This window comes from Microcebus murinus, chromosome 24 (genome assembly GCF_040939455.1).
Source record: "Microcebus murinus isolate Inina chromosome 24, M.murinus_Inina_mat1.0, whole genome shotgun sequence".
Lineage (NCBI taxonomy): Eukaryota > Metazoa > Chordata > Mammalia > Primates > Cheirogaleidae > Microcebus > Microcebus murinus.
The window spans coordinates 14,678,117-14,691,467 of record NC_134127.1 but is presented as its reverse complement, the minus strand read 5'-3'; the positions used below and the strand labels follow the sequence as shown (position 1 = coordinate 14,691,467).

At 32.6% G+C, this 13,351-nt stretch overlaps 1 protein-coding gene across 2 annotated transcripts in view; it reads right to left on the bottom strand.

The window, feature by feature from the left end:
• TUSC3 (tumor suppressor candidate 3) overlaps positions 1-13,351 on the bottom strand; it is a 148,597-nt gene that overhangs the window by 47,834 nt on the left and 87,412 nt on the right. The window lies entirely within an intron of this gene.

The window sequence follows — 13,351 nt, the reverse complement described above, 5'->3', positions numbered from 1 at the left end:
GCCCAAATTAAATAAACAATAGCAAGATAGCCTCAAATGCTGCCTCCATTGCACAGCTGTTTTCAGTTTCAAGAAAAGAAGACCCTGTAGAATCAAAGGTGTTGTATCTTTCCCTGCTTAAGAGTAATCAAATGCCAGAGGATTGTTTAAGTATACAGGAAATCCAAAAGCTGTCTATTCACTAGAGCTTCTGCTGACAATACTTTTAATCTCTTTTTTGAAGCCACTAACTCTGACGGGAGATTACTTGGGGAATACACTAGTTTTTCTCTTTTAATTTGCAGAAGTATGGTTTTGATGTACACAAACTCAATACAAACACTTTCTTACACCATTCACTTTTAGAGAGTACAGATAGGAAGGGAACAGCAACTGTTCTTTTCTAAATTAGTAAACAGGGACAATATACTTCTCAGCATCAAGCACATAAACAGCTTCAGTTCATCTCTCTGGAACTTTGATATCACTTTCAGCTATGCCTCGGAATGCTGAAACCAAATGAACTATGAGTTTACAGTCTGATGTAGCTATTAGAAAAACTACTAAAAGTCAGTTTCATTTCTGCTGTTGTTGATTTTTTCAATTTATTATTTTAAGTAATGTAAGTATGGTACCCAGAAGGGAAGGTAATACTTCTACTCATCCCTGTTCAGAACACATCTGGAAAATAGTATTCAACCTTGAACACGGCAGTTATTAAGAATGCCATTGACAAACTAGAGAGCAAAACAGAGAACAGTAATGAGGATGGTAAGGCCTTACAAGTCTGCGACATGACACAGTTGAAGGAACTGGATAGGTGCCTAGGAAAAAGTCCAGTATGATAAGCTACCTCAAATATTTGTTCAGATAATATGAGGAACTTAGAAAGCATTTATTCATGAGATTCCAGAGGGAGAAGAAAGTACTATAAAGCATTTCAAAGTAAGTTTTTAGCTCAATATAAGAAACATCTTCCCAGCAAATAACTGGCTGCCTTATGAGAAAGTTCCCGATCATTTAAATTGTTTAAGAGGCTCAACAACTATTACTTGATACGGATGTTATAAAAAGAGTTTCTTACTCAAACACAGGATTCTGCTTTGGTAACATTAGAATCTCTTTCATTTATAAGATCTATGAAAGGTCTCTCGAGAATAAATGATACAGTTTAAAAAAAAAAAAAGTATACAAAAGTAAGCCCCATCAGGCCTGGAGAAGAGACTCTCTTTACTTTTACCCCATATGCCCCTCAATGGTCCCTTATATAACGGTTCTTCCATTCTCAGCACATTGCCATCATCTTGATAATGGCCTTAATAATTTGAAATCCATCAACAAGCTCTTAACTTATCTCTGAGAACTGAGACCACTCTGTCAACATGACTCAATAGTTTGGTCAAGGAAACCTTTGGCAAAGATGAAACTATAAACCAAAGAAATAACCTCATTGTTTGCTTCAGAAAATTCGTACAGACCAATCTATCAGAGACAATAGTCTGCACACCTAGATAAACAGCTGCAAGATTCTTGACTCAGTGTCCAACAAACTTAAATTATTGTATCACAAAATTTGCCTAATCTACATCAGCTGCCTGCGTTGAAAGCCCACTGAAAAATATCTGAGCCCAGATCCCAAAGCCCTATAAAAATCCTACCTCTGCAAACAGAGATAATTTGACTTCCTCTTTTCCAATTCAGATGCCCTTTCTTTCTCTTGCTTGATTGCTCTGGCTAGGACTTTCATATTATGTTGAATAGAAGTGGTGACAGTGAGTACTCTCTTCTCGTTCTGTTCTTAGGAGGAATGCTTTCAACTTCTCCCCAATTCAGTATGATGTTGGCTGTGGGTTTGTCATATAGGGCTTTTTATTATTTTGAAGTATTTTCCTTTTACACTGAGTTTTTTGAAGGTTTTTATAATGAAGGGATGATGGATTTTATCAAATAGTTTCGCACATCTATTGCAATGATCACATGGTTTTTGTTTTCATTAATTCTGTTTATGTGGCGAATCACATTTATTTACTTATGTATGTTAAACAATCCTTGCATCTCTGGAATGAAACCCACTTGATTGCAGTGAATGATCCTTTTTATGTGCTGTTGGATACGATTTGCTGGTATTTTGTTGAGGATTTTTGTGTCTATGTTCATCAAATATATTGGTTGGTAGTTTTCTTTCTTTGTTGTGTCCTTTCCTGGCTTTGATATCAGCATGATACTGGCTTTGCAGAATTTAGGGAGGATGCCCTCCCTCTCAATCTTTTGGAACCATGTTAGAAGGAATGACACTAGCTCCTCTTTGTACATCTGGTAGAATTCAGCTGTGAATCCATCTGGTTCTGAGGTGTTTTTTGTTGGGAGAATTTTTATTATTGATTCAATCTCGTTACTTCATATTGGCCTATTCAAGAGTTCTATTTTTTCCTGGTTCAATCTTGGGAGGTTGTATGCTTTCAGGAATTCATCCATTTCTTTTAGGTTTTCTAGTTCGTGAGCATATAATTGTTCATAATGGTCTCTGATGATCTTTTGTATTTCTGTGGTGCAGGTTGTAATGTCTCCTTTTTCATTTCTGATTGTGTTTACTTGGATTTCCTCTCTGCTTTTCCTGGTTAGTCTAGATACTGGTTGATCAATATTGTTTATCTGTTCAAAGAACCAACTTTTCATTTTGTTGATCCTTTGTATTATTTTATCTCTATTTCATTTAGTTGTGGCTCTGATCTTTGTCATTTCTTCTGCTAACTCTTGGTTTGGTTTGTTCTTATTTATCTCGTTCCTTAAGATGCAATGTTAGGTTATTTGTGATCTTTCTTCTTTTGTGACATATGCATTTAATGCTATAAATTTCCCTCTTATCATTGCTTTTGCTATATCCCACAGGTTTTAGCGTGTTGTGTTTTCATTTGTTTCAAAAATTTTCAATTTTTGTCTTTATTTCTTCACTGATGAGAGGTATTTGGACTCTTAGAATCACCTAAGCTTCTCTTCTCACTGCAATCTTGTCATTTTTTCAATTTAAGGAACATGCAAAGGATAGGCATTTAATCTCTACAACCAATAATAGATTCTATTGAAGAGTATATTGTAAGGAGATTGTAATATTAGAATCTCCTTTATGCTGATACCAATGCTGCTTACAAAAAAATTTGCTAGTAAGACATTATATATTGATTTTGTTGTTGCTTGTATAATTCTTGCATCTACAGCATTTGGTAAAAAAAAAAAAAAAACTATTATAAAAGTTCTATTTTACCTCTAAGTGCTTTGTAAAGCACTGAATTAAAAATTTCCAGTGCTTTGGTTACTGCCTAGTAAAAAGTCTATGCTCTTTGTAAACTGTACCAACAAGCCACAACGTATTATGGCTTTTCACTTTTGTTATATTATTTCCTCATCTTGCAAACTCCCTCATATTAGAGGGAAAATGTCATGTACTATCAGGATCTAATGTTGACTGGAAAATCCAACCATTAATTAATAACAAAGCAAGTTTCATTTTGCATTTAATCTTCTTCCTAGAGCAAGTACCACTTTAAAAACTCATATCATTATCTCTTAACATTACCACTATTAATGTTAGGTTTTATGATAGATTTTGATTACTGACAGTTGGACAGTTTTAAAAAATTCAGGTAGTTTGCAGTTTTACTAGCATTAATGAAGTAGTACAGATTGAGGACAGGAAAGTTAAAGAGTGAAAGAGAAGTATGAAGGTTTGTCTAGAAGTATGATAAACAGAATGCTTTAAGAAAAATGAGAAAAAACTTTCTTCAAAATGAAAATGCCTTTAGTAATAACTTAATAATCAGTAATGAAGTATAAATCATAACTTCATGAAGTTATTATAGTTAAATAACTGCTACTTATATTTACAGTATATTTTAATAAATTTGTTAGTTGTTTAAAACATGCTAAAGATGATCCAAGCTTTTAGAACTTATTAACCAATAAGCAAACTGGAAAAAATAATGGTTTCTAGTTATTAAAGCCTAAAACATAAGCAATATAAGAACATAATGAATATGTATCATAGTCAAAAGGATGAAAAACATTTTGTTTTCACATAAGGAGGAAATGGTATAGAAGAAATATCTCAAATATCAAAATATAGTATCAGATATAATTAATAGCAATACGATAATATCGAATGTTATTCTGAGATTGAATAGTTTCAAACAATTTAGGTGTCATAGAGATTATCTTGATAATAATGGAGGCATTTCTTCTTCATAAATGAGGTTTGAGATAATCTCATATAATGGGAAAAAACATTTCTGAAGATTTATGCTTTATATTTTGAATCTGAAACTAAAACTTAAAGATTTAATAAGCATATAAACTAAAAATCAAATCTCAGGCAAAATATATAGCTACTAGTGGTCCCTTTATTGCAAAAATGACTATTTTCATTCTTTTAGTGAAAGAAAACTGCAATGCCACTCAACTTTCAGAGCTTTCTACAGATGCTTCCAAAATTTGATATAGGACACAATAATTTCATTTCTTGGCAGAAATAAAATGTTGCTTTCCACAGTAATTGCTTCTTTGGGCGAAAATTAAAGCATTTTTGCATTATTAACACAGCAGCTCTGCTAGTACATCTATTATAAAATTCATTTTAGGAACAAGGCTTACTTTGAAATATTATAAATTTCATCGGTTTTTTTAAAGTTACATCTTCAGGGATAAAATAAAAGATTCTGAGTTACAGTACAGGCAAAGAATATTTTAAATTGTTTTTAAACATTTTATAGTACATACTAACTCTGCATTTCAACACAGTTTGGGGTAAATCCAAATTAAATATATTTTGGATAAGTCCAAAAGTTTTCAAACAGATTAAGCTTTAGCATATGTAATGAGTAAATAATTACAGCCTGTATAAGGCAAATTATTAAATACACTAAACATAGATATTGTAAAATAGCTAGAAATAATTTCATAAGTAATAATCTTTACATTGTATAAAGTAGATAATCCCCTAGTTAGTGTGTAAAACAAAATAAATTTAAAATACTTTCTGAGATTACTCCCCAAATAAGCAAATAACAAAACAAAAATGCAACATTTTACAAATGCTCAGGGGAACACAGGCAGCATTATCAACCTAAATAATAAAATTTACATAATCCATTAGGTCTGGTCATTTTGTGTGCATTTTCTTAGGCTCATTCATTCATTCATTCACTGTATGCCAGAATTAGAACAAAACACAACTTGACTCAATCAAGTGTACATCCTATTCTAAGATATGCTTTAGGATACTTTATTAACTAAAAACAACACTAACAGTAGTTTAATATACTTGGAGGGAGGAAATGGGCCAGAGAAAAATGTAAAGGTTGAGAGAAAGACATCTTTTATATTTTAAAGTATTTAGCATTACTTATGCATAAAGATGGGAAAATTTCCCAATGCATATCTATTATTTCTTATTAGGATTACTGATTATTTTGAAACTTTAGGTCTCATTTATATACTAAAGCATAATTTGGTCTACAAAATAACCAAAACATACTGTGGCTTTTTTTTTTTTTTTTTTTTTTACTGGAAGAGAGACACGGCATATTTTGTGTGTTTTTAAATAATGTTTCCTTTTAAAATTTACATACAGTGAAATGCATAAATTTTCAGTGTACAATTCACTGAGTTTCAACCAACTAGCACACCACGCAAGCCAAATCCCTATCAAGATACAAGCTATTACATTAATCCCAGAAAGATTTCTTATCTCCCTTCCCAGTAAATCCCTGTCTCCATCCCCAGATGAAACCATTTTTTAACTTTTTTCTACCATTGTTTAGTTTTGCCTATTCTGGAACTTTCACTCAGCATATTTTTGAGATTCATCCATGTTGTTGCATGTATCAGTAGTTAATTCCCTTTTGTTGCTGAATAATATTACATTGTATGGACATATTACAGATTTTTTTGTTCTCCTATTAATGAACACCAAGGTCACTTTGACAATTATGAATAAAGCTGCCATGTTTTTTTAAAAATCTTTTTATGGTCATATGCTTTCATTTATGTTGGGTATATATCTACTAGCAGAATTTCTAGGTGATAAAGGTAGGTATATGTGTAGTTATGAAACCGCCAGAACTTTTTTCAAGTGATTACACCATTTTAAATTCCCAGTAACAATGAATGAGAGCTCTCTTTGCTCCAAGACTTGGTATTATCAGACTTTTTAAACTTAGACATTCTTTTAAACTTAGACATTCTGATGAATCTGTAGTGGCAACTCAGTGCAATTTTAATTTGAATTCTCTAAGGTGTGTCCAAGCATGTTTTGATTCTCTATTTTGATAATATGTGACATATATGATATGTGGTATTTAAGACTTTATAGGAAAAAAAAGTAAAATTTCTCCTAAAATGTAAGAAACACTACAAAATATTGTAATGTAATTTAATACTTAAATTATATACTTAGACAGAGGTGATGTAGATGATATGAATATTGAATCAATTTTTGAATGTGTATTTCATCCAAGGTTATAAAAATTTCATTGTATTAAAATCACTATCATTATACAGAATCAAAATATAATGATATACATTGATAAACATACATTGACAAAAAATATTGAGTTATTATAAATTACATGGTCTTATTTTGAAGTTGTAGAGATATAACTTAAAATACTTTTTCAAACCTCAATTTAAATGCTTGTATGAATTGATACTTAATGTAATTATACCATTTTATTGATAGTATTAAAATAATTTTCTTGGCTTTTAAAGACCATAGGATTCTATTTAGTACATTACTCTTTCTAATGTACTAAATAATTTTCCATAATTGGAAAAAATTTAAACAATATGAGCAAGTTAAGAAGTAATTTATCCCTTTCTCTGTGGGAGAGCTGAATTATTCTTTTTGTTCTTATACTTTTCCTCTGAAATTGCATTTATTCTGGATTCTTAGAGAATATTTATATTAGATAAAGTTTGACATATTAAAATACATTCTCATTTTATGATTCCATAGTCCATCTGTGTATGTGATTTTAATTACAAAGTACAAACAACTGTTAGGAGAGAAAACCGATCTTTTTTCAGATATACTTAATATTTTTGAAAGAATGAAAATATAACGTGAGTTCCTATTTGCAAAGAAAGATTTAGTCGTCTATTCAACCATCATTTATTTAGTATCAATCTTGTGTGACGTGCTTCATTAAGAGGTAAGGATACCAAGTAAATGGTCCTTCTTTTTAATTAATTGCCAGGGCCATAGGTAGTAGCAACAGTTGAAAGGAAGTATATAAGAGCATTTGGTTTGGTTCAGGAGTTAGCAATCAAGATACAGTTAGAGTTTAGGACCAAGAATGCATATACATCATGGTGACAGTGAAAGTCAAAACTAGGTGGAAGGCCGGGCGCGGTGGCTCACGCCTGTAATCCTAGCTCTCTGGGAGGCCGAGGCGGGCGGATTGCTCAAGGTCAGGAGTTCAAAACCAGCCTGAGCAAGAGCGAGACCCCGTTTCTACTATAAATAGAAAGAAATTAATTGGCCAACTGATATATATATAAAAAATTAGCCGGGCATGGTGGCGCATGCCTGTAGTCCCAGCTACTCGGGAGGCTGAGGCAGAAGGATCGCTCGAGCCCAGGAGTTTGAGGTTGCTGTGAGCTAGGCTGACGCCACAGCACTCACTCTAGCCTGGACAACAAACCGAGACTCTGTCTCAAAAAAAAAAAAAAAAAAACTAGGTGGAAAGAAGGCATGAAGCCACAGCAACAGAAGCCAGAGATGAAGGCAAGGAGTTTTACCAAAGGCAGACAAAAACATAAAAACTAAAAAGAAATGTAAAGATAGGGCAAAGCTTGCAAGAGATCAGATGCAGGGTGATAGCAATGAAGTGACTATGACCCTGAGGTAAAATTTAAACAATTCCAGTTTCTAATATGATGTAATGCAATAGGAAGCATGGCTCTAAAGACAGGCTTTGGGCCAACCCACTTCATATTACATTTCCCCACTAGACTATGAGCTCCATGATATATCTGTACTACTAGAGCAAATATAGTACCTAACATTTAATAAGCTCTCAATAAGTGTTTACTGGATAAAAAAATAAAGGAATGAATAAATGAGATGGCAGAATCCTAATTCCAAACACTACTATAGTTTTCTGTACATCTTTAGTATGTCAATTACTCTTGTCTTGCTAATTTTTTGGTTCTCTGGTGATATGAAGATTACAATAAAACTGGTGAATAGTCTTTGTAAATATTTCCATTGAAAAATATAACAATTATATTTAATTTAAATAAGTCTATACAATTTTCAACTTATGACTAAAAATGGGATGACAGTACCCTTAATATGTCCCTCAAAGAGCTAGCATGTGCAAAATCCCTGAGGCATGAAAATGTGGCACATTAGAGAAAATTTAAGACTATTATGGCTGCCTGAGACATGGAAAGAGTACCTTATTAATGATAAATTTTAGATTAAATCAGCAGCATATCATTTTGCAATGAAATGCTTTTGCACGTACAAGCAGAACACAATACTTAAGGATATATCACAGTTTTATTCACAACTGAACTATAATGCAGTAAAAAATTTTGAATTATATATGGTAAACCAATAGCAATCCTCAGGCAGCAGCTAAAATCCAAATCTTAAAAAAAAAGGAACAACGCATTTATTCACAGTGGGGATTATAACCTAAGTATAAGCTTTATTTCATTAAATGCATTTCATTAAAGATGATTATTTTTATAACAACAGAAATTGTTTTTAGGTCCTATGTAACCATACAATGGTATAGCTTCCCTTTAGCTACACAGTAATGACTGCTTTTGTGATGACTTTCACGCTGTTAAGTGGACCATTAGTACTTGACTTGTGCCATTACATAGAATCTTAATAGTGACAAACAAATAAACTTGCAAATCAGCACAGCATCATACTGCCTGCACTATTAATTTTCTTTATATTCTCTGCATTCATTTACATTTAAGATCAATGAAGAAAAATTTCGTTAGTATTTTCAGGTTTTTTTCTAGACATGTTTTATTTCACAATTAATATATGAAAATGTGAACAGAGTCACCAACCTTACAAATACCTTTACATTTTTAAAAAGCTAAGAACTAAATGAAGACCCAACAATATACTCCAGTCTTTTATTAGGCTTGTCTGGTCCAATTAGCTCAGTCCAGTTAGAAAATTAAGCTATTAAAGATAGAATGAGAAGTTCAGAGCGGACACAGGCCTATTATATATTGATTCAGTTGACAGCCACAAACTATGTGCCATTCTGATTAGTATTTCTCCAAGTGCACATTGTGGATTACAAGTTGTATGTGCAGAAGGGATAAATGGCTCAGAGGTCTGCAATGGATACCACTCCAGAAAAACACAATTCAAAACAGAGGACCTATTGACAGAACATCAGTAACCAACTTTCCGTAAGGGAACAAATTGTCCATATATATTTAAGAATTTTAAAATGTGTAATAAAGATAAAATTTCTCTTAGAGATAGATGTTCTTAAATATGTATATATCCTTAAACTTTTTTTCTGCAGGATTGTTTACAAGACACATATAACTTAGCTTAAAATATAAAACTGTCCATAATTGATGAAATGTTTTAAGTAATATTTGTTGCTATTTTTTTCAGAGCACAGTATCTTTAAAATACCAATTCAAAAGTGTGTTTTTGGGCGAGTGTGGCAGCTCATGCCTGTAATCCTAGCACTCTGGGAGGCCAAGGACAGCGGATCACTTGAGGTTGGCAGTTCAAGACCAGCTTGCGCAAGAGTGAGACCCCATCTCTACTAAAAATAGAAAAAATTAGCCAGGCATGGTGGCATGTGCTTATAGTCCCAGCTACTTGGGAGGCTGAGGCAAAAGGATCACTTGAGCCAGGGGTTTCAGGTTGCTGTGAGCTAGGCTGATGCCATGGCACTCTGGCCCAGGCAACAAAGCGAGACTTTATCTCGGACAAAAAAAAAAAAAGAGAGAGAGAGAAGGGTATTTTATTTTTAATCAATTGACTTTGAAAAACTTGCTACCCTTAGGTCCCGTTTCAGTTATCCACCCAGCTCAAAGGTTATCATTTTTCTGATATCTAACACGCAGATTAGTTTATCTGGTTTTTTAACTTAAAACAAATGTGGCAACAACCTAAATGTCCATCAATAGAATATAAAAATATAGTATACTCAGACAGTGGAACATATACAACTACTTTTTACATACAACAATAAGGATGCAAATAATGTTAAGTGAAAGCAGCCAGACACAAAAGTGTATCTATTGTCAAATTTCATTAAATGATTTATTCAAACAGAGGAGAAAAACTGTATTTTCATAAACTGTAAAGGAGTGAAATTTGTGATAAAATTAGTCTTTGCAAATCTTTTAAAATATCTTTGTTATAGGCTTAAATTTCATAATTTCTATAACTTTATGATTAAATTGTTGATAAGCTGAGATAAATACATTTGAAAATTAGATGCAAATTTGAGGCAAAAACTTTTTCTTTTTAAAAATAAACAGCTAGGTGCAGTGCGCCACATGCCTATAGTCCCAGTTACTTGGGAGGTTGAGGTGGGACACTCACATGAGCCCAGGAGTTGAAGTCCAGCTTGGGCACATAGTGAGATCCCATTTCAATTAATCAATCAAAAAATAAATGAAAATTCTAGTATCTTAATGTGTTCCTCTGTGCTATCAGAGTACCTTTTCCTCAAGGGGCATGTCAATCTCTGCCTGCAAAATAGTAATATAAAAATGTGGAGGGGGCTAAAAAATTTTCTAAATCATTAAAGAGAACTTCTCTTTAATCTAATCTATACCTTCAAATAAATGTTCTGGTAACATTAAACTTCGGTACGAGCATCGAATATAGTAGACAGCCACAGATGAAAGCACACAGTGACTGTAGCCGACAGCCGTGATATGACTTTTCTAATTTTTCATTTATCAAAATAAAATTGTGAACATTTAAAAATAACATAATGAAAACATATATGTATATGTTACCTATTCTGATTTACATTACAAGTAAAGCTGCCTGTAAAGTAAAACAAGCTTTCAGTGCTTTAAAGCTTTCCTCATCACACAAGAGCAAAACGGACTTGTCATCAATGCACAGCACAAACCATCATGTAGACTATGAGTGCCGGCTGTGGGCAAGGTTTCGCGGCCGGTGAGCACTGTACCAAAGTGGTTAAGGTCACTGATTCAGGTTGAATTAACACTGATATGTCGATCCTGTTATTGTACTAACTAACTAGTGAAAAAAAAATTTTAAAGGAGAATTCTGATAATTCCACTTAGGAAACAAAAATCTCCTAGCATGAGTCTACTATAATTATTTAATAAAATATTTATTGGGGATTGACTAAAGTATATGCAAGTTTTATAGATAGTAAGTAGCTTAAGAGTAAACTCTCTGTTTAAGAATTTGACTAATAAGAAGATATAAGAAATATTAAAAAGTAGTATACTAAAAGAAAGCATATAATACCTAAATCGCTTAACCATATGTTCATAAATATGTAAAGGGAAGTAGAGAGAACTTCCAACATAATTAAGAAGAAATGCATCTCAGACGGATGGCAGATTAGGTGAGATTTGAAAGGTGGGTATGATTCAACAGAAGTAGAGAACATTCCAGGAATGGAAGCAGCAAAATAAATATTTAGAAAAAAGGAATAGTACAAATAGGATCGACATTGAGTTTCTTTGCAAAGTGGTAGAGGTATAAGTTTGAAAAGAAAAATTATAATAGGCAGGAAATGGAGAGCCAATTAAGATTTCCAACTCCGGTAGCTCAGCTCCACACATATCAATATCATAGCTATAATCAAGGTATGTTTTAGGAATATTCTATTCACTTGTACCCTAAAATATTCATCTATGTACCCTAGTGCCTGACATGCATCCAGTAATCAATAGATGGCGTCTGTTGTGGTTGTTGTTATTGTTATCAGCACAAACTTCTTTGTCACTTACTCCATTAAACTGAATATAAGGGCTAGAGCCTCATGAATTAGCAAAGAGATGGCGAAATGGTAAGAACATGAAGATTACAGTGATACGTTAAAACACTTCATAAAAATGTTGATCAATTTTTCATATACTTAACAAACCATAAACAATAATAAAAGGCAATCCCTTATTTTTAACTTAAGGAACACACTTTTAGAAGATTAGAAGACAGTAATGAAAAATTTCTGAGATTTCCTGAATTTATAAATTTATGGATCATTAACACAGTAGTGATCAAATCTTTGCATCAGGCTCTTATCTATGTAACAGAAATGTATCAGTGACAAAAACAGATAAAATCCATGCTGTCAGGAGCTTATATATTATTGGGGTCATGGCAAAAGACAGACAAAAATAACACAATATGTAAATTATATAAGAAAAACAAAACAGGAAAGGCGGAGAGAGAACATGGGGATTGGGGAGGAGGAGGAGAGGAATGGGCCACAATTTTAAACAGTGTAGTTAGGAAAGGGTCTCACTGAGAAGATTGTGTTTGCGTGAAGACCTAAAAGTAAGAGAGTAATGTACTGCTCTGTAATTACTTCCAATTATTTTTCTTTGTAATAACTTAATTTTGAACATTGAAGCCTTTTTGAAATTACACTTCTCTCTAAATAACGACAGATTTCAAAAACATAAACAAGAAAACAATATTTGATTTACTATGGCAACTGATTAGCCAAATAGTCCAACTTTTACTCCTTATCCTTGCCGTCCATCTATAAAAGAAATCTGAAAATGTTCATAAAAATATGAGACCAAATTGATTATTATGTGGTATTAATGACTGTAACTCTGATGGTTTGCAATTAGTTCCTATAAGACCGAGAAGTCTGGGAACTTCAGTAGGGATACGTACTGAAATATTTATATATGAAATGAAATGATGTTGAACACTTATTTCAAAAGAATCTATCAGCAGGTAAAAACAACGGGATGGAAGAATACATGAAACAAGACTGGTTATGAGTTCATAAAGGATAAAGTTTGGTGATGGGTACAAGAGGGTGTATTATTATTCTCTCAAAATCTGTATATTTTCCAAATGAAAAGGTAGAGAAAGTTACAGAAAAAAGAAGATATATTTTGAAACTATTATTTATCTTTACCAACCTAATACTAAGCCTCAAAGAGAGTATTTCACTATGTTGATCTATTTCACATAGTATTTCACTATGTTGATCTATCACAATATTTCCTACCCATCAAAAGGAAAAGCAACCAACTAAGTTATGTGAATTCAGTGGCAGTTACTAATGTGAACTCTACTGCTAACTTAACAACACATCAGTTTTGCTTTTGATTTTGTGGCAAAGAGTTTCTAACGTTCTAATAT